This window comes from Ovis aries, chromosome 13, assembly GCF_016772045.2.
Source record: "Ovis aries strain OAR_USU_Benz2616 breed Rambouillet chromosome 13, ARS-UI_Ramb_v3.0, whole genome shotgun sequence".
Lineage (NCBI taxonomy): Eukaryota > Metazoa > Chordata > Mammalia > Artiodactyla > Bovidae > Ovis > Ovis aries.
In genome coordinates, this window is record NC_056066.1 from 81,381,216 (window position 1) to 81,402,691 (window position 21,476).

A 21,476-nucleotide genomic window follows, 5' to 3' on the forward strand; every position below is an offset into this window, starting at 1 on the left:
ATCTGGTTTTCTTTCTGATCACTCCATTCACTGCTGTTGTGAGCTTGGTCATCTGATCGTGCTCCACCTTGACTGCATTAAACCAGTTCGGGATGCTTTCAGCTGTAAGTAGCAACCACCATAGCGAAAAGCCAGCGGAGACTTAGGGTTTTTTCCTCTCACGTAAAAGGAAGTCCAGAGTCAGGAAGTTACTGTTTCAGAGGCTCTAGAATGTAGGAGCTCTGTGATTCTTTGTGCTTGCAGGATGCCTGGCTGCTTTCCTCTCAAGTCAGGGAAAAGGAAGACAAGTAGAACCCAGGACCTCTTTTCCTTTTCAACACAACAAACCTGTCCAGGACTCTCCCAGAAACCTCCTGTTACTGCTTCACTGGCCTGAACTGTGTCATGTGGCCAGGGTGGAGGTGGGTAATTCAGTCAGATAATGCATATAATTGGTTTTTTTTTAAATTAACTACCTGACTTTTCCTACAGTATATGCTTCCTATATATTTTGTCTACATTTTCTTGTGTGCTCATTCAACCACGTCCAACTGTTTGTGACCCCATGGACTGCAGCCTGCCCAGCTCCTGTGTTCGTGGAATTTCCCCGGTAAGAATACTGGAGTAGGTTGCCGTTTCCTCCTCCAGGGGATCTTCCTGGCCCAGGGATCGAACCTACTTTTCTTAGGTCTCCTGCGTGGGCACGCAGATTCTTTACTGCTGGTGTCACCTAGGAAGCCCTGCATACTCTTGGACTACCGGTTACTATGACAATGATCTTGGATTATCATTTTCTAGAGAGACACCACCGGGAAGAAGATTTAATCCTTCTGCCATCAGGATTAATTAACATTTATTTTAAAATAAATTATTGTCTTGGCTTCACAACACATTACTGTGATACACATCTTTAGGATTTTTGTGTCAAATTTGGGAAAATATCTGTCAAGTTTTTTACATATGATGTCTAAGATTTTAGGCAATGTGTGTTTCCTAGGACAGGGCTGCATCTTCCCAAGTGGCTCAGTGGTGAAGAATCTGTCTTCCAATTCAAGGAGACGCAGAAGACCGTGGGTTCGCTCCCCAGGTTGGGAAGATCCCCTGGGGGAGGAAATGGCAACCCACCCCAGTGTTCTTGCCCAGAGAATCCCGTGGACGGAGGAGCAGGTGGCAGAGTCAGACACGACTGAGCGTGCAGGCACGCGTCTCGGTTGCCGTCCCTTCCGAGGAGCTGGGCGTCTCTTCATGTCGTCTCTGTCAGTGTCAGTCCTTCTTTTTCCTGGGTCGTCACGTCACCTGTTCCTCTTTAGTGGGTGGTGATGATTAATTCTGCGTGTCAGCATGATCACGGGTTGCCCAGATACTGGTTCCATGCTGTTTCTGGGAATGGCTGTGAAGGTGTTTCCAGATGAGACGAGCACTGGGTTGGTAGACTCAATGAAGCAGCGTGGCCCCCTAGTCTGGGCGCACCGCATCCAGTCCCTGGAGTGGCTGAACAGAACAGGACAGCAGAGGAGGAGAGTCTGGCTCTTCCTGACTCCTGGCGTAAGCGGGGACGCTGACCTTCCTGCCCCGAGTCCTCTTGTTTCTCAGGCCTTTGGACTCAGCCTGGAACCATACCCCTGGCTCTCCTGGGCTGCCAGCTTCTAGACAGAGAATCATGCAACCTTTCAGTCTCCATAACTGCATGAGTCAATTTCCTTATGATAAATCTCTTCCTATACACCCATATCCTATTGATTCTATTTTTCTGGAGGATCATGATTAATAGAATGATTTAAAAACCCAATAGCCTAGTGAATACTTTTCTTCAAAATTCTCTCTTGCTTTCCCTGGGACCCCACTTACCCCTGGACAGAGCACGCACCAGAATTCCAAGGTCAAGTTGCATCACGTATAATAAGAGGTGAACTGATAAGTGGGAAATGCACCAAATGTGACCCTCCTGTGTGTCTTCACACACAGTTGCTGTTTGTTGAGTACGAGGGTTTACTTCCTTCTCAGGTGGTGCTGGTGGCACAGAATTCACTTGTCAGTGCAGGAGACTTGAGACGCAGGTTTGATCCCTGGGTCCAGAAGATGCCCTGGAGGAGGAAACGACAGCCAACTCCAGTATTCTTGCTGGAGAATTCTGTCCGTGGAGAATCCCCATGGACAGAGGCGCCTGCTGGGCTTCAGTCCTCGGGGTCGCCAAGAGTAGGACACGACTGAAGTGACTGCGCACATAGGACGTGTAGCAGGGTGCCTGCTTCTCTGGTCCTGCAAGTGTGTGCGTGTCGAGTCTTTATGTGGGACCAGCCAGCACTGCTGACCTCTTTTTGTATCCTGGCGCCCAGTACATGCAGGCGTTGAATTTGGTAAATGTATGGCAATTGCATCAGGGCATAATAGCTCTATTTGCTTTATAGAAATTCTGGAGCACTGTAAGTCTTGCATGCTTCTACATCAAAGCTCTCAAGGCAGTTACGGGGTGTGGCGGTGCACACAGCTCCTAACACTGCCGAGCGCACCTCGGAGGCCTCCAGGCAAGGCACTGCCTCCGGGTGTGCTGTGTGGCTGCTTCCCCGGCGGTGGAAATGAAATAGCTCTCTCAGCTGATGCTCAAGGAAGATGCACGCCTGGAAAATGACCAACAGAGAAGAGAGTGTAGACAAGTAAATCAACAGTTCAATGAAGATAAGATAAAAAATATAAGATAAGTGAACTCAAGCCAGCTTTCAGAACCTTACATTTTCCTTTCATCCTCTCTTTATTCAATAACTGCACAATTACAACTTGCGTAACTGATTTTATGTACCTATTGATCTATAAGTAGCTGCAGTATATAATGTAGATGAGGGCGGGGACAGTCATGGTTAGACAAACATGTTCTGACATATTAATAGAAGGAACTTTGTAAATACAGTCCAAATTCAGATTTCACCGATGCTGGTTTTTCCTGACCCAGGCGAACTCAGTGGTGTGAATTTTAACAATAACTGCCTTTCACCGAGAGTCTCACACACACCACGCTTTGGGGTGAGATGTCGCTCTGCTCCTTTTAACCCGCGTGACAGCACCGTGCAGAAGGGAACACAGAGACGCAGGCAGGAGCGTGAGCCTGTGCTTGAACTTAACATGCTTCACTAGAAGATCAGGCTGTACTGAAAGTTGGCTACCCACCTGTGTACACTGAGCGCCAGCCGAGGACGAGCAGGGGTGGCATACAGATATCCACGTGACGTCGCCTCTTAGCTCTGGTGCCGGGACTAGCACGCCAGAGCACCAGTGTGGGAAGCCGCCCTGCAGATGCTCGTGCGGCTCCCTGCCGTCCTGCCTCCCTTCGCTTACGCGGCGCGGAGCCTCTTTCATTAGGTGACTAGGTCAGGGGTGGTGAGCGTTCGCCCGGGGTTGTCAGGTACCTCTGGTTTGGAAATGGCCTCTCTCAGAACCAGGAGTGAGACCCAGAGATGACATCTTACAAGCTGGTGATAAGGCCTTCAAGAAGCTTCCACGGCGAGAAGGGCTGCTTATGTGTGATTTTTTTTCAAGCAGTATCTGCAGATTCTGCAGATAAGTTGTCTCGTTTCTGTCTGTGGTGTGCCTTGTACGGGCACCCTGTACGGGCACTCTGATTGAATCATGACTGTTTGCTCTCCTTGGCTATAAATCAGGGCACCAAGGGCCTCTGAATCAAGTCCGGCCATTGTCCACACAGAGCTCATTAATGCTCTTTTGGTTGAAACTTGAAGTAAAGAACAACCATTAGGTAACTGCAATGTCAAGGGAGACATTTGTTTTGAAAAGTCTCGAAAACAGCCTTATTTAAAAAAAAAGAAAAACCAAACCTTCTAGGGCATTTCTTTTTTGAAAAAAGTAAGTTGAGTATCTTGGTTTAAAAAAAAAAAAAAAGAGGAGGAGCGTTTCTGCCTTTCCAGTTAAGAGCAATCTTTAAAAGTCATCCAAGAAAAAAAAAAGTTGGCTCTGTTTTCTGAATCGCTGGTTGGGAGAACAAAAGCAGCAAGGGAAAGTTTGACTTGACTTCCTCTACAATTTGTTTATATCATCGGAGCAGAAAGACTCTCAGAGCTCAGCTCGCCACTTCCTGAATCAAGAGAGAAAAATGCCCCGAGTGTTGGATTCATTGAGAAGAGCTAAGCGATCAAGACAGAAATCCTGCCCGACTGGAGGAGCCCAGGGGGGCACAGGAAGAACCTCTCTTGGTTCAGCACTGGCCTGACAGGATAACTGCAGGGTCCCCCAGTGCCTCCCAGTGGCCGCAGAGAGGCAGCCTGGTGGAAGGTGCAGGCCTTCCTGGCTGGTTGCTATGGAGCCGACTTCCTCTGAGACAGAACTGTCAGTCGGTCCAGTTCAGAGACAGCAGTTGGCAACAGTGGAAGAGCGTTGAAATGAGAAATATTTACTTGGGGGGAAAAATGTCCAAGTCAGATGTACCTGAGAATGATAAGGTTCTGTTTACTTCTCCAGGTAGTAGCCGGGAAACAGTCAAACCAGTTAGGTAGGACATTGTCTTTTTTTGGTCAGGTATGTATTGAATCCCTGGCAGCCAACTTCAGACAGTGTTGGGAGAGAGGATTTCTTTCTCTCTTAAGTTCTCCTGGGCAGAGTGCCTGTGTTCCCTACACACCTACACACACACACACACACACCTACACACACACACACACACACACACACACTCTTTTTAGAAGAACCAGTTCGAGGCCGGCTGAGCTCATTCAATTCCGGCTGCGAGTTTCCTGCCGCCTTGTAGGCTGGAGTGGGGACTGAGAATTTAGATGAAAACGTCAGGCTGCTCTCCTCTCGAAGAGCTCTCCCCGGTGTGGTTTTCCAGCTCGCCTCTCTGTAACTCATTCGGTTGAGAGAGAAATTTGAAATCAGTGGGTGAAAGGGCTGAGAGAGAGAACACAGTTGAGCAGTGGCTGTGCTTGGCTGAGCACCCCAACGGCGGACTACTGCGTTGGCCTTTGGAACGCTGGAGGGGATTCCAACACACGCAGACAGTAACAGAGACACAGAGAGAAGGCAGACAGAATGGGAGGGTAAAGAAGGCTTCCTGTCCTCTGAAAGGCTGGCTCAGCCTTCCTGACGTGCATTTCCACAGGCAGCTCAGAAGCAGGAGAATATGCCAGGTAATGAGGCTGGAAGCCGTCTGAATAACGAATAGTAAAACGAGCAGTGATTTCAAACCTCACAGGTCATTATTGGTAGTTTTTCTTCCCATTTGGAGGGTGGGTTTCAGTCAGTTCTCTTGTCTTATTCCTGCTTCCCGCCAAGCTGCTGCTGTTTGGGAAAAAAAAAAAAAACTTGGGTCATCGTTTGAGAGCTTCAAACACCTTAGGGTGCGGTTAGCTTCCTCTTGAATTCCTCTGGCGGTTGGTGAGCTATGTGTCCAAGGTCCTTTCTGTAAGTGGGGCTGAAGAAACGAAATCTTCTGAGTGTTAAGAAACAACAGCCATGTTTTAACAGCACTAGAAAATTTGGGAGTTGCATTCTTCTCGTCTGTTCTGTTCAATTCTGTTTTATTGGCATCTGAACATTCAAAAAATAAAGGGCTATTATATAAAAAGGACACTTGGATATTATTCTTAAAGGTTCCCTTGTACTTTCATAGAATGTTTACAAGGTTACTAAGTATGCTTTCTCATCAGTGTATTTTAAATGGCTTGACTATTACTCCCACATTCATTTGAGAATCATTGAAACTGCTTGAATGGAATGAGGATATCCTTTGTTCCCCATTGATTTGGAAACAAAGAGGCAGAAAGAAGTTTACTTTGCTGCTGAATGCCATATGCAGATGAATGTATCATCCATTAAATTAAACCAGGATCTGAAGACTTTTTCAAGTCTTAGAAAGAATGCTCAGACAGCTCTAGTACATGTTAGAATTCGCCCTCCAGTTTTCATTTACTCCATTGTGTTTGGGTCTAACATGGCGTTATTGAAGTCACACACCCAAGTCTTCAGGAATAAGAAAGTGTAATCAGGAGAATAAGTTAGTAAGTAAGTGTGTTCAGTCGTGTCCAACTCTTTGCAACCCCATGAATTGTAACCTGCCAGGCTCCTGTGTCCATGGGATTTCCCAGGTAAGAATACTGGAGTGGGTGGCCATTTCCTGCTCCAGGGATCAAACTGGCATCTCTGGGTCTCCTGCATTGGCTGGCGGATTCTGGACCCCTCACACCAGCTGGGAAGCCCAATCAAGAGTGAAGAGTCAACATAAGACAGAAGTTGCTTTGCTGTTTCTTAGGTGGGAAACACCAGACGGGCATAAGTAGGTAGTGATCTCCGCTCGTTTTCTCCCGTCTCGCTCTTTCCCAGTCCCTCTAGACCCAAGGTCCCCATCTTTGGCACTGCTGATGTTCGGACTGGACCATTCTGTACTGGGAGCCTGTCCTGTGCGTTGTGGGGTGTTTACCAGCTCCTCAGGTCTGGACCCACTATGCTGGCAGCACCCCCCCCCCACAGTCATGAGCGGCAGCCCCGTCTCCTGTAACGGCCACATGCCCCCAAGAAGGACGGGGAGGGGGGCGGATTTGGATGCCTCTGGTTGAGAGCCACTATTCTAGAGCAGCCTGCCCACGGATCCTGTTTGGAAGAGGAAGAGAAGATTAACCTAGTGCTCATCCAGGGAGAGTGAAAGATCACGGATGCCGAAGCGGTGCTTTTCATCAGAATTCGTCAAGTTAGAACTGAGAATGTGAGCGAAGGGGCAGGAGAAGGAGTCAAAGGGCTTCGAGACAACTCCACAGCCAGCTCCTCACTTTAAGGGAAGGGCCACAGCAGGAAGTGCGTGCCAGCACACGCAGTCGGAGGCTGCGCTGAGACTCGTGACCGCGAGTTGTTTCTCTTGCTATTTTAAGTAGTTCAAGGACTCCCTGTCATTGTGCCCCTCCGACCGCTGAGCATCTCACAGTAGGCAGAAGACAGTGTGTCTCAGGGTCCTTTCCCTATGATCTTGAAGTAATATTCACTAATTTTCGGTGGCTAAAAACGGGCTTGTACTATTCCAGTCTGCTTAAGGTGCAGACAAGTACTCTCTGACTGCCCTGTACGAGATGCCTAGAACAGACAAATCCATAGAGTCAGAAAGCACACTGGTGGTGGCCAGGGGCCGGGCGTGGGGCGGGCGTGCTTAGTGGGGACAGAGTTTCAGTTTAGAAAGGTGGAAAATTCAAGAGATGGCTGAAGGTAAGAGTTGTACAGCGGTGAGAATATACTTGGTGCCCCAGGACTGTACAGTTAAATGGGACCAAGGTGCTGCTGCTGCTCACTCAGTCGTGTCTGACTCTTCTGCAGCCCCATGGACTGTAGCCCTCCAGGCCCCTCTGTCCAGGGGATTTCTCAGGTGAGAACACTGGAGGGGCTTGCCATTTCCTCCTCCAGGGGATCTTCCTCACGCTGGGATCCAACCTGCATCTCCCGCACAGGCAGGCGGGTTCTTTACCACTGAGCCCCCAGGGAAGCCCCAGGGTTAGAATGTGTGTGTTTATATTATGCGCTTTTTACCATAGTAAAAAAGAATTTTTAAATGGGTGTGTGCTATAGTAATGAAATACACATTTTATGAGATACTGTGAGAATAATAAAAATACATCATAATGACATGAAGATGGCTAAAGAATCTTAAACCCTGTCTTAATCAAGATATATCTATTTTTTCTAGGATGTGTAGTCCATACTGACATTTTTGTATTAACTATTGAAGAAAGAGGAGCAATGTCCAGAACCACACAATCCGAGTCCTGTATACACAATAATAAAGCTATCAGTGTTCACCTTTAGTTTTTTTAAATCTTAAATGATGAAGTGTTAGGAACACTGTGACGGGTCTAGAATAAACAGTACAGTTGTCCTGTACTTCCTGTCGAGCTACTGGTTTCCAGCTCTCCCACTTCAGAGCCTTTACTGGCCGGTCCTTCTGGCAGAGAACAGCTTGCGTCATTTATCTGCGCAGCTTCCTCCCTTCTCTCCATCCAGGCTGATGGCGTCAGATAGGCCTGCCGACCTTTCTCTGCAGCGATGCAGCTAGAGTGGACTCTGAATGGCGAGCGAAAGGCACCCTCGGTTTCCCCAGGACTCGAGCCAGCCAGCCCTGCTTGCATGTTTTTTCTAGCACTTACTGTATGTGAATATGTATTTGGTTTACTTGTCTGTTTGCTCCAACCAGAGTCTCTTCTGTAACTCCCTGAGGGCTTTGTTTTACCTACTAGTCAGTGCTCAGAACCAAGGCTCGTGCACAGTAAGCACTCAGTAAACAGCTGCTGAACCAAAGTGTTACCTGGGCAGACGTTGTGAGCATAAGCAGGCTGGTAATGATTTGGTAGGGGTGGATGAATTCTTGCACTCTAGTAAATGACCTTTGTCTTTTCAAGTGTAATATTTAATATTTAATTAGTTTGGCATGACAAGTTAAGTATTTCAAGGCAGTTAATCATTTATTCATTTAAAATAAAAGCTTGTTTTTATATAGAAGTCTAAGGAAGAAAATAAAAATGGACTCTCAGCCTATTGACCAAAAAAGCCTATTGACCAAAAAAGCCTATTGATAGGCTTAATAAAGCCTACTTATATCTTAGTAAAGAGAAACCTGTTTCTTTCTAGGATCACAACAAAACAAATGATAGAAGTGCATGCTTATAGTTAGAAACTTGAGGTTGTATAGGAAAGTAGAAGACATTCCCCTCTGTGCTTTGCTGGTTTCTGTCGCAAAAAGAGACCCTTATAACCAATTACTCATGAATTGTTTCAGAAAATTTTTCTGTGCCTATAGGTATACGTTTACTAGCAAAATACTTATTATCTTAAGTTGCTTTAGACACGCACACATCACAATAGCTTCTTCCCCAGCCCTTGCATGGTTTGCACTTAGATATTCATTTGCTCAGCTCTACGCTGACTCTCTTCCTTCCGCCCAGCTCTGCCTGCCTAACCGCCATTGGCTCCCCAGGGCCTGGCACACAGCGAGCCTCATTATCGGTTTGCTGAGCCATTGGTCAAGCAGGTGCACACTCTGCAGCAGCAGGCAGAGTGCATTGTTTAATATGCGTTCGCCAAAATAGAGCTCTTACACCATTCGTGAAGCTTTTTAAGATTCATGTTCCGTGAACAGTAATAGATTTTAAAAACTGGTAGCATTCTGCGTGCGTTCAAGTGAATTATCTCACATGATCCTCAGGCAGATCTCCTAAAGTGATTATTGTCATTTCTGTTTCTCAAATAATAAAGACCCAGAGATGTCAAAACCCAAGGATAGATGAAGACTGTAATATTAGGGGAAAGTTCTAGGCCTCCATGCCCTATTTATACTTCTAGGCATCCTCCTTTTTCACCAGTCTCAACAGTCAGAATGCTGTGAACGTTTGAGCGGAGCTCTAAATACTGACTGTGTCTGAATAGTCTGTCTTGTCACAAAGGTACATTTCACGTCTCTCTAATTAGCCCAGCAGATGAAGCAAAGATCTGAAGACTCACTAAACACTAACAAAACAAAAAAGCAAGCAGAAAATTCCTCTACCACAAGAGAAACTTCTTGACAGTGTAAAAAAAAAAACAAAAAACCAAATCCACCTGGCTTCTAAGAAGCAGGCCTGCAGCTCAGAGTCAAAACACAGGAAGTGAGTTGTAAATGGCACAATGAATAAAACAACTATTTTGGGGGCTGAAACAGAATCTGGTCTCTGATCTTTAGATGTCACCTCTCAAAGTGAGGAGGGACTGTGGAGTCAAAACGCTCACCCAGTGGCCCCTTTTTCAAAAAGAAGCAGCCAGCGTACACCTCAGTAAATAAACTGGAAAAAAAAAGATTGAATTACACACTTAAAACGGGTGAACTTTATGGCATGTAAATTATATCTCAAGGTGTTAAAAAAAACCACACACACAGAGCCAAAGTAACAGTGAAAAGGTGTTTTCTTTTGCCAGCAGTCAGCTAGTACAGATTTGGGGGTGGGGTGTGTGTGTGTGTGTGTGTGGTGTGTGTACAGATTCAGGGGTGGGGTGTGTGTGCGTGTGTGTGTGTGGTGTGTCTGTACAGATTCAGGGTATGTGTGTATGTGTGTCTGTGCAGATTCAGGGTGTGTGTGTGTGTGTGTGTGTGTGTGGTGTGTGTCTGTCTGTGAAAACTGGTCTGTGAGTCCAGAGCACACCAGGGTGCGGAAGACTTAAAGGTCACTGTTCCGTATTATGCAGAAAACATGTGCAGAGCCAAGAAGGCGAATACAGTACTTTAATAAAAAGACGTGGGACTGGGGGGTCTCCCGACGAGCAAAAGCAGTTGGAAAGATGACCCGTCTGTCCGGGAGGCGTTACCCGGCCCTCCTCCGGGGGCGAAACTGCAGAGGGTGAAAGCTTGCCTCCCCGTGGCCTGCTGATTCCGTTCCCTTGTAATACAGGCTTGTTCCATGTGCCAGGATTCAGAGATTTATGGAGGCAGAGTGCACAGGGAATTATTTCCAAAAGAAATAATCCCAGGAATAGTGAGAGGGGAGGAGAGAAAGAGAAACAGAAAGACTAATCTCCAGGACAGAGGAAGATTGGCGGTAACGCCATTCAAGTATGAAACGCCACAAGAACTAGGAGCTGACAAGGGTGCCTTAGCAGAGCCTCTGTGGGGACTGGGCGAGTGAAGTGAAACCGGAGGGGAGCTGGGCGCGGCAGGCCCGCCGCCCGCCAGCAGCCGGGCTCTGCGGTGGGACCGCGCGCCGGGTTTGCCGCCCGCGGACTCGCGGGGGAAAGGCCGCCGGGCCGCAGCCCGCGCCGGCTCCGCGGCGCCCCCTCGGGGCGGGAGGGGAGCCAAGCCGCCTCCGAGTGAGACGAGCGCTCGGCCTCAAAGACCGAGGGAGCCTGTTTGTCGGAGAGTTACATAAGCAAGTGCCCCACGCTCCCCTCGGATTATCATCTGTGAATCATAGGTTGAAAGCTGTCAATGAGGCCTGTGTCAGGCGAGGACGGTGGTTGCCTTGGGGGAAGGATAGTGAGGAGTGAAGGGAGCCGGCAGGAGGGGCTTTCCTGGCCTGATTGCCCGAAATGCTGTTTTGGGGGAAAGCCATCAGGCTGGATTATTTCTCATGTGTCTTGCTACCCTGTATGTGTACGTGACTCTAAAAACAGGTGCCAGTATGCTCCCCTGCTCCCCCGCCCTCGGTCGTGTCCCACGTCAGGTGCGCAGAGAGAACCCGGACCCTCGTCCTGCTGAGTTTCCCCCTGAGCTCCCGGGGCCCTGCAACAACCTGCGCACCCCAAGACCTCAGCACCCCGACCCTCTTCCTTTCGTCCTGTTGTCTCCCCCTCCAAGGCAGGTCCCGCGTCTGTCTGGTTCTCTCCGCCTCCACTGGCCTGAGTCAGCGTCCTGTTTGGCCTGCTAATGGGGCTTCCTGCTCCCTCTTACGCAAACCCAGTGTCCGGCGTTACCCTTGCTTTCCCGGGGCTGTGCTGTGCAGACTTTTTCCTCTAGTCGCGGTGTCCTGGCTTCTCACTGCCCTGGCTTCTCCTGGTTTGGAGCACAGGCTCTAGGCACATGGACGCCAATAGCTGCAGCGCGCGGACCCAGCAGTTACAGCCCCGGGCTCCAGAGCATAGGTTCCGTAGTTACGGCGCACGGAGCTCGTGGCATGTGGGATCTTCCGGGACCAGGGATCAAACCCGGGTCTCCTGCATTGGCAGGTGGATTCTTTACCACTGAGCCACCAGGGAAGCCCTCCAAAGTTATTTTTTAAAATGGGAATCAGGTGTGACCGCATCCTTCCTGGAAGTCTCCCAACAGCTTCCCATTGTGTTTATAATAATCTTTATGATTTTAGGGTCTTCTTTTAAAAAAAACTCCCTCGCTTGCACAGGGTCTTAGTTGCAGCATATGAACTCTAAGTTGTGGCCTGTGGGATGTAGTTCTCCAACTCGGGATCGAGCCCAGGGCCCCTGCATTGGGAGTGTACAGTCTTAGCCGCGGACCACCAGGGGAGCCCCTCCCATCACGTTCAAAGTAAGACCCAGCTGTGGGTTAGCCGCCTGGAGTTGCCTTCTTTCTGCTTCTCAAACGCACCAAGCTCATTCCTTCCTCCGGGACTCGGCCTGGCGGTCCCTGCGCGGGTCGCAGCTGTCCTGGCACCTTCTCACCAACGCCGCGCCCAGCACCTGCGACGCCCCCACCCCCGTCCGTCACATCACCGTCAGGGCGCCCGGCGCTCGTTCACGCGGCGGATCACCCCTTAGCTGCGCTGTTGACCAAGGACGGGCTCTGTGCTGTAACTGCCTCCCCTGGCATGCTATAAACAGTCTGAGACCTCACGCGCCTGAAGCCCAGCTGCCCCAGCCCGCGTTCCCCACCGTCACGCCGCCCCACGACCTGCTTTCCTCAGAGTCCGCTAGAAGGAGCTCCGTCATTCAGTGGCTTAGGCTAGAGATTTTTGAGTCACCCTGACACCCCGTTATTCCTTCACATCTCGCAGTCAATCCTTCAGCACCCCCTGGTGCCCTTACCTTCCCAGAGCCCGACTACTGACCGCCACATCCTGCCCAGCCCCCGGCCAGGGAGAGAAAGGCCCGCCCACCTCCGCGGGCCCCCTTCCACTTGGTCTCGAGTCAGACTATTTCATGCATATATATGTATGTGTTCAAATATTGGCCAATTGCCAAATATATGTCAAATATGTATATTCAGATATTCAGATATATATGCAGTCAATAATCTATATTCATATATATATATTTACTCAGGCACTCCATACAGCCTGTAGGATTTTTAGTTCCCTGACTAGGGGTTGAACCCAGGCCCTCAGCAGTGAGAGAGTAGAGTCCTAACCACTGGATGTCGAGGAACTCCCTCCAGAATAATCTGAAATCCCCCTTCTCTTTCCAGATGTATCTTCCCAGCAACTCCCCATCTCAGAGCAAAACCTAAGTCCTTCAGGGCCCTGCCTGCGTCTGCTCCCGGGCGCCGGGTCCTCCTCCCGGTGCCCTCCGCCCGGTGCCCTCCGCCTGGCAGCGCTGACGCAGGACACGCCCCTCACTGCGGCTCGGTCTGGACCCCTCCCCACGAAGCCCCACTTGTTCCCTCACGTGGGAAACTCCAAAATTGCCCCCATCCTGGCTCTCCCCATTCTCTTCTCTGCTTGTTTTTCTCCAAAGCGCTTGAGGCTCCACGGGCACATGTCTCCTTCGTGTGCTCACCGATGCTCTCCTCCCCTGAATGCCACGAAGGCGCAGCTTTGTCTCTTTGTCACGGCTCTGTCCTCGCTGCTCACGTTTGTGCCTGGCAGACAGTAAGCACTTCGGAGAAGGCGATGGCACCCCACTTAGTACTCTTGCCTGGAGAATCCCAGGGGCGGTGGAGTCTGGTGGGCTGTAGTCCATGGGGTCGCAAAGAGTCAGGCATGACTGAGTGACTTCACTTTCACTTATTACTTTCATGCATTGGAGAAGGAAATGGCAACCCACTCCAGTGTTCTTGCCTGGAGAATCCCAAGGACTGGGAGCCTGGTGGGCTGCCGTCTATGGGGTCGTACAGAGTCGGACACTACAGGTGGCTTAGCAGCAGCAGCAGAGGTTATTAATAATTAATTGACTGAAAAGTACACGCTTAAGATGTAAGTGCTCATCAGCTGAGTGAATGAATGGTAATTAATAGAGCATTGCCAAAGTCATTAAATCAACAAAGACATACAGAGTTACTATTGTGGGTCTGAAACCAATCTAACCTGATCTACAGTAGTATATATAACAGATACCGTCTCTGGTCACGTGGAACTTGCAGTCTACTTGGGAAAAGCAGCTGATCCAACAATCACAAAAAGCATCTCATTGCAAACCTGGGACTGCTAGAAAGAAAACTAACACTCTGAGAGTGTAGCTCCCTTAGAGAGAACCGGGAAGGCTTCTCGGAGGCGTAGCTCCCTTAGAGAGAACCGGGAAGGCTTCTCGGAGGAGGAGGAGGTGGCATTTGCACTGAGTTGAGAAGCTTTGGATGGACAGGGAAGGGGGAGCTTGGAGACTAAGGAGAACATCTGTTGCAGGAGAAGCTTCCAAGGCAAAGCCCCACCCCCAAACTTCTAGTCCAGTGGGTGCGGATTAATCATTCACATCTTACTGCTCCAAGATCCTAGTGAACCTTGGAACCTGATTTCTGACACTTACTGTTGAGCTCAGTTTTTGGCGGTGATGATTGTATCCGCGATGACTGTGACTCTTCCTGGTGGAGATGGGAACCACCTCCAAACTCAGGAATCTGACTAAATGTTGGAGACGTCAGAGTTTATGCACTGTGGTTGGATTTTTACATCCTCATCCTTTTTTTTTGTTTTCTTCTTTTTTTGCAGTCTTTCAACACTGGCTGGTCATTAAAATTTAGAGCTCACCCTGGGTTAAGTGGATGATTTCCTGGAAAACAGCTGGTTGAGCTTCCCCCTGCTTGCCTCTGAAATAAACATCCCTTTGGAGAAAGGCTTTCTTCAATGCCTTCCTGCTCAGCATCTTTTTTTTTTTTTTTTCAATTTACATTCCTGTTTTGCTTGACTTCTCAGAAGAAATCTAGAATAGTCACTAAAATAACAGCCAAAGGTTATTATGCACTTTATCGCATTCCCAGCCCTGGAAGCTAGGTACTATTCTTATCCTATATTAAAAGGTGAGGACCTGAAGCTTGGAAAGCCATGTGTCCCATATCAATTAATAACTACAAAATGGCAGAGGCAGGCTTCATGTCCAGACCAGTTGTCTCAAGAACTCGTGCTTTTAATCATCAAGTCACAAGGCCTCCTTGACCCCAGATTTGAAAGTCTCCTCTTAACTTTAATTTCTCCAGCTGTTAGATGAGGGCGTGGAAACCAAGGTTCTAAATCTTTCAGTTCACGTTTAGACTGGGGGGTTGGTACTTTTTCTTGCAAAGGCAACCAACTCTGGCTGATTTGTGTTGAGAAGAGTTTAATGGGCTGATATTGAGTCACAAACAGGTGGGGAACTGAGAGCTAAGGGAGAAAGAAAGGAAAAGGGAGGGAGAGCTGGAGAGGGAGGGGGACAGAGAGGCCGAGAGCCAGAGCTGTCCCGTTCACCTGGGGAGCAGGCAGGCGCCTCAGAAATACTCTCCCGGAGTGGGGGAGCTGCAGTGTGCTCCCCACCCTGCCTCACTCCGGCGGAGATGGACCGTCCCGGTGTCTGTCTTGGCTGCGGATTCATCCCTTGGTTAGGAAACGGCAGGGTGTCTTGACAGTCCCACTGATGTGACTACTCACGGTGGGCTGGGTAATTCCTCAAAGGACAGTCAGGGCACTGTAACCCAAGCAACGAGAAAGAGATGCTGGGCTCCTCCAAAACAACTGACTCCCCTCTAACTTTTCAAAAGATTGGAAGTGAAAACTGTTTGGTCTTGATTAAGGCTTTTGCGAGGGCTTCCCTGATAGCTCAGTTGGTAAAGAATCTGCCTGCAATGCAGGAGACCCCGGTTTGAATCCTGGGTCAGGACGATCCCCTGGAGAAGAGATAGGCTACCCACTCCAGTGTTCTTGTTTGGAGAATTCCATGGATGGAGGAGCCTGGTGAGCTACAGTCCATGGGGTCGAAAAGAGTCAGACACAAGTGAGTGACTGACACTAATCCACTCGTGGGGGTCCTCCTTCGCGACCTAATTACTTCCCAAAGGCCTGCCTCTCCTAACACCATGACAGTGGGGATTAGTTTTCAACACAGAAATTTGAGAAGGGGAGGAACACAGAAGCATCCAATCTACAGTGCAGGTGGGAGCCAAAACGCCACCCCCATGGCCGATAAGTCTACGGTAGATTTATCGCCTCTACAGCAGATATCTGGGGGCCACTGGGCTTCCCCTCGCGGACCCCAGAATGAAATGAATCTTCCAGTTCCAACACAGGAGCAGAGAACAACTCCCCCGTCCACAAGGAGACAGGGAGCAGAGGACGACTCGGTTCTTCCCCAACTTACCTACTAGTAATCCTCTCCTCCAGGAGAGGAGTTGGGGAAGGGAAGAAAAGGCCAGGAGTTTTAGGCGATGAGCTCTGTCCCCGTGGATGGAACCACCCGTAAGGGGAGAAGCCCCCTTTCCTTCCTGACCGGCACAAGGGGGCCTGGGGAAAGTGTGCAGGGGTGTAGAACCCACGCTGATCACCGTCAGAGAAGCAAGACTTCATATTCTTTGCAGCGATCTACTGATTACATTTTCACAGCTGAGACCAGAAACACTGCCATCACTCGGGACATGACACCAAAACACCTGGTTTTGAAGAGTGGAAAATTTTGTTGAAGGACTGTGAAAGTTCTCTTAAAATAGAAACCTTAAAAGCCCCAGAAACAGAGGTGTAATAGTTATCAACCTGGTGCCAATCAAAGCCAGTTGCCTGACTCCAAATGGGCTAACAGAACAGTGGCTGAACCTTGAGGTTGGAGACTCTGCCTTTGATTGGAGACTCTGCTCTGCTCCTTATTCAACCATGTGAACTGAGGCTTGCTGATGTCTCTGGACCTCATTTCTGTAACTTCCATTCCATAGGTTTTTGGGTGAAGATTCTGTAGAGATCTAAAGAATTTCAAACTCACAGACCACTTCCTGGCACAGTTCAGTTCAGTTGCTCAGTCGTATCCGACTCTTTGCGATCCCATGAATCACAGCACGCCAGGCCTCCCTGTCCATCACCAACTCCCGGAGTTCACTCAGACTCATGTCCATCAAGTCCGTGATGCCCTCCAGCCATCTCATCCTCTGTCGTCCCCTTCTTCTCCTGCCCCCAATCCCTCCCAAGGTTCCGGTACTTTCCAGCACGTGGTAGTCGGCAAAATCACTAGACCTCTTTGAGCCCCAGTTTTCTCATCAGTCATGGTAACATAATCGAAAGGCTTAATTTGAACTTGGAACAGGAATTTTTCTTCCCTTGGGACATTCTTTCCCTCATCCCTTTATTTGTTAACAAGTGTTCAGCCGGGATCTCAGCTCATCCACTTGTCCTCAGGGCAGCCCTGCCCCGCCCCTCCCGGATGCACAAATTTTAACCAGCAGCCATCCTGCAAGCCGGGCTTTCCTAGTGGCTCAGTTGTAAACAATCCGCCTGCAATGCAGGAGATGTGGGTTTGATCCCTGAGTCGAGAAGATCCCCTGGAGAAGGGAATGGCAACCCACTCCAGTATTCTTGCCTGGGAAACCCACGGAGAGAGGAGCCTGCAGCCCATGGGATTGCAGAGAGTCTGAGCTTGCGCACACCCAGAGTGGTGGACACTGTCCTCGGGGCAGAGCGCTGACTCAGCAAGATGTGGCCTCAGACTCAGAATCAGAGGAAAAGGTCAAGGGACCCTTCTCCATGTGGCGTCCGCCTGGGGTCAGCCCATCTCCCTAGCCAGGCTGCCTCTATGTTGTGGACACCATCAACGTGATCCAGACCTAGGAACACACACACTCTCTCTGCCACCTTCTCCCCGGACCAGGGGCCTTGTGAATCTGCTTGTCAGAGTCCAGCTGATGGCGTTAGTACATCGAGCTTCCCCAAGAATGTTCTCCCAGCATCAGGCCTGCCCTCCACTCCAGAGTGAGATTATTCAGGTTGACTGACAAACCTCCTTGGGGCAGCGCTGAGCCACGGCGCCCCCACGTCCTGACTCAGTCAAGACCCCTTGCCGCAGGCGGACGGATACAGAAGCCAAGACAGAACCGGCCACGCTGCTCCTCACTGTTCCTGCTGGGACGCCCTTGACCGCCTTCGCTGGGCAGGCAGGCTGCAGGCTGAGCTTGGCCGGCACGTGCTTGGCCAGACGCATGTTGCCTCTCGGTAACAGTGCGGCCTTGGGCAAGCAGCTCACCGTCTTCAGGCCTCGGTTGTCTCATCTGTGAAATGGGGATGATGGCATTTACATGCTGTGAAGGTTAATGGAGACAAAGTATGAGAAGCGTGCAAGGTCGTGCTGGGGGCCTTGTTGCCCAGTAAACACTGGGTGTGATTACTCCTGTTGAGGACTCGTCATCATTCTCATGTATGAAAAGGACCAGAGTGGTTTAATAAAGACCCACACTCAGTGGATGGCCTGGAGTGGAATCTTCTCCCCTCCCCACCGGCCTGAGCCCTGCCCGTTTCTGGGGTAATGACATCTCAGTTATTCTCACCTTGACTACACACTGGCAGCACTTGCAGCGCTGGCACAGTGCGCGATGCCTGGGCCAGCCTCCAGAGGTTGATTCAAACAGGGGCCCCCTGGCCATGGGGACTTTTAAATGCATCCCAGGAAACAAGGTCAGCCAAGGCCCAGAGAATCACTGCTTTTAGAGGCAGTGGAGCGCGTAGCTGAAAGCACAAACCTAGAGCCGGCCTGCTGGGGTTTGAACCCTGGTTCTGAGAGTCACTAGAGGTGCGGCTTTTTGTTGAGACTAAAGCCTCCGTTTCCTCACCTATCACTTCAGTTCAGCTCAGTCGCCCAGTCGTGACTGACTTTTTGTGACCCCATGAACCGCAGCACGCCAGGCCTCCCTGTCCAATAAAATGGGTTTAATAATAATAGCAGCACCTACCTACTACATAGTGTTGAGATCAAATGCATTAATATGTGATACTATTGGATTTGATCCCTGGGTCAGGAAGATCCCCTGGAGAAGGAAATGGCAACTCACTCCAGTATTCTTACCTGGGAAATCCTATGGACAGAGGTTGGCTATAGTCCATGCTGTTGCAAAAAAGTCAGACAGGACTGAGCGACTGGACTGAACGCAACACTCAGTACAGGGTGCTGGAGTAAGACTTTTAGTCACAATCCCTTTAACTTTTCAACCTATGAGTATTGTACCACAATACAAAATGACCACGTTAACCGTTTGACAACGTTAGGTGTGCAGTCCAGTGGAATTCGGTGTATTTTCACCGATGGGTGCTACACAGCCATCACCACTGTCAATTTTTAAAGCTCTCTTATCATCGTGAATAGGGACTCTGTACTAATGTAAATAATTCCCCCTTCCTCCCAGCTCCTGGTGATCTCGATCGTACTTTCCTTCTCTCTGAATCTGCCTGTTCCACCTATATCACCTCAGACCAGTGGCATCAGACGACGTTTGTTCTTTTGTGTCTGGCTTATTCCACTTAGCATAATGCTTTCGCGTCTCAGTCATGGTGCAGCATGTAGTAGAACCTCCCTGTCTTTACAGCTGAGTCATATTCCATTGCACGTCTGCCCCTCTTTATTCACTCAGCTGTTAGTGAGCGCCAGTCGTTTCCCGCTCTCGGTCACTGTGAGTAGCGTTGCTACGAGCACTGGTGTACAGGGGTCTGAGCCTCTGCTTCCCATCCTTTGGGTATTTACCTGGGAGTGGAATTGTTGAATCGTATGATAATTCTATTTAACTTTTACGGGCTTTCCACACGGGCTGCACCTTTTACATTCCCACCAGCAAGGCACCAACGTCCTAATTTTTCCACATCTCCACCAACACTTAAAAAAAACAAGGTAATAGCCATCCTAATGGGTGTGAAGTGGTATCTCGTTGTGGTTTAGTTATAATCCCTTTTGATCTCGTCCAAAGTAGACTCCCCGTCGCCCCGTGTGCGCTCGCCCGCAGCGCACAGCTCTTGACTCTCTCGCTGCTGCCGTAGCGGGTCCTGCTTGTTGAATGTTTGCCTTGCTGGCGTCCAGGGCTTGGCCAGCTGCGGCCTCAGGCTGCAGGTCAGATCCTGCTGCTGTCTGTGTATAGTCCGTAAGCTAAAAAGGATTTTAAATTTTTTATAACTGGTTAAAAAATAAAATAATATTTCATGAGATATAAGAATTATATGATATTCAAATTTCATTATAAATTGCATATAAAGTTTTATTGGAACATAGCTATGCCCGTGTGTTGACATGCTGTTTATAGCTGCTTTTGTACTACAAAGACAAAGTTGAGAAATTGCAACGGGGACCATATGGCCTGTAAAGCCAAAAATATTCACTATCTGGCTTGTTTCTGTATAAAGAAAAGGATTTGCTGAATCCGGCCCTAGACCCTGAACTTAGAACCATCACCCTGATGTCTCCACAGCACTGGCCACGGAATTTGTTGATTCCATCTTTCACACTAACTCCAGACACAAAAATAAATATTTGAGATGAATCAGAAATAAATGTAAATGCTAGGACTAGGCATCTTCTGGAAGATTAGAAAAGCTTCTTTGTAAACTAGGGTTAGGCAAAGATTTCTTTGGACACAGAATCATAGAATAAATTGAACAATAAGAAGTTTCTGCTTGTCCAAAGATACTAGGAAGAAAATAGACAAGCTACAGACGGGGAGAAAATTCTCACACCTGTCTGGGGTGAAGAACTTTCATCTAGAATACACAAAGAATTCCTACAACGAATACAGGAAAAAACGCACATATTAAATGAGCGAAAACCTCAAACACTTCACACGCGTGCTTCTTTGTTAGCACATTTTTGTAAAATAAATAATGACCCCCCCCCCTAACTTTTGTGAATATGGAAAATCCCCTATACTAAGACAAAATGTAAAAACTAAAGAATGAGATACATTTTACCCCCTGGAAAATCAGTTGAGACAGTTTGTGAAGTTGAAATAAATGTTTAAGAATGTAGTAATTTTTGAAGTTGAAAGAAATGTTTCGGAATTTAGCATTTTCATGGGCTAACTTGTAATGTGCTCAGCACTCTGCATGTATGCAAAGTGTATTCATGAATAAATTCATACTGATGTTTATGAACTTTAACCTCCTATAAGAGTTAACTCTAGTTTTCATGCCTATTTTTGCCTAAATCCAAATACACTTAATTATTTGAAGATCTTAGAAAAAGATATAAGCATGGCCAATCAGCCCCTGAAAAAGTACTTACCATTAGTCATCAGGGAAATGCAATTTAAAGCCACAGTGAGATACAATCAGTTCACACATATTAGAAAAGCAAAGAAGAAGAAGAAAACAAACACCCAAAGAGCAGTCGGTGCTGGTGAAGGAGCAGCGCCTCCAGCATTCACTCTGGTTCTGTCGGTTGGTGCCCGGCAGAAGGACAGCCGTCCTGGAGAACTGTCTGCCAGTGTCTTAGAACCCTGCTCCTCGGCATTACCCGAGAGAAATGAAAACAAATGCCCGCACAGCAGACTTATACCTGGGAGTTCGCAGCATTTTTATTCATCACAGCCGCAGACTGGAAGCGACCCGGATGGCATCGGCGGCAGAACAGGCTTTAGAACTGAGGCGCGTTCGCTGGACGTGCCTGCTCAGTGTGACATGAAAAGAGCCACTGATACACGGAATGATACAGATGAATCTCACAATTATGCAAAGTGAAAAATCAGACCCATCGGAGCTCACGATGTATGACGCTGTTTATGTGAAAGTCTAGAAAAACTAATCTAATTTATGGCAACCAAAGCTGAGCAGCAGTTGCCTCTTGGGGGGTGGGGGGTGGTAGCTGGTGTTGCCCAGAATAGGACAGGAGGCAATGAACACATTCTGTGACTTGTTTTGGGCGGATGTTAATTAGGGTGGATGTTAATTATATACACCCAGCGGTGTACATCA

General features: G+C 48.7%; 2 long non-coding RNA genes across 2 annotated transcripts; both read right to left on the minus strand.

Annotated features, from left to right (window-relative positions):
* Positions 1-799: 799 nt before the first annotated feature.
* On the minus strand, positions 800-10,722 carry LOC132657592 (uncharacterized). The gene is made up of 2 exons (XR_009595998.1): positions 3,142-10,722; positions 800-2,597 (listed from the first exon to the last, which is right to left on the minus strand). It is a non-coding gene; the product is annotated as an uncharacterized LOC132657592 (long non-coding RNA).
* Positions 10,723-14,881: 4,159 nt separating this feature from the next.
* On the minus strand, positions 14,882-21,268 carry LOC132657593 (uncharacterized). The gene is made up of 2 exons (XR_009595999.1): positions 21,061-21,268; positions 14,882-19,659 (listed from the first exon to the last, which is right to left on the minus strand). It is a non-coding gene; the product is annotated as an uncharacterized LOC132657593 (long non-coding RNA).
* Positions 21,269-21,476: the final 208 nt, after the last annotated feature.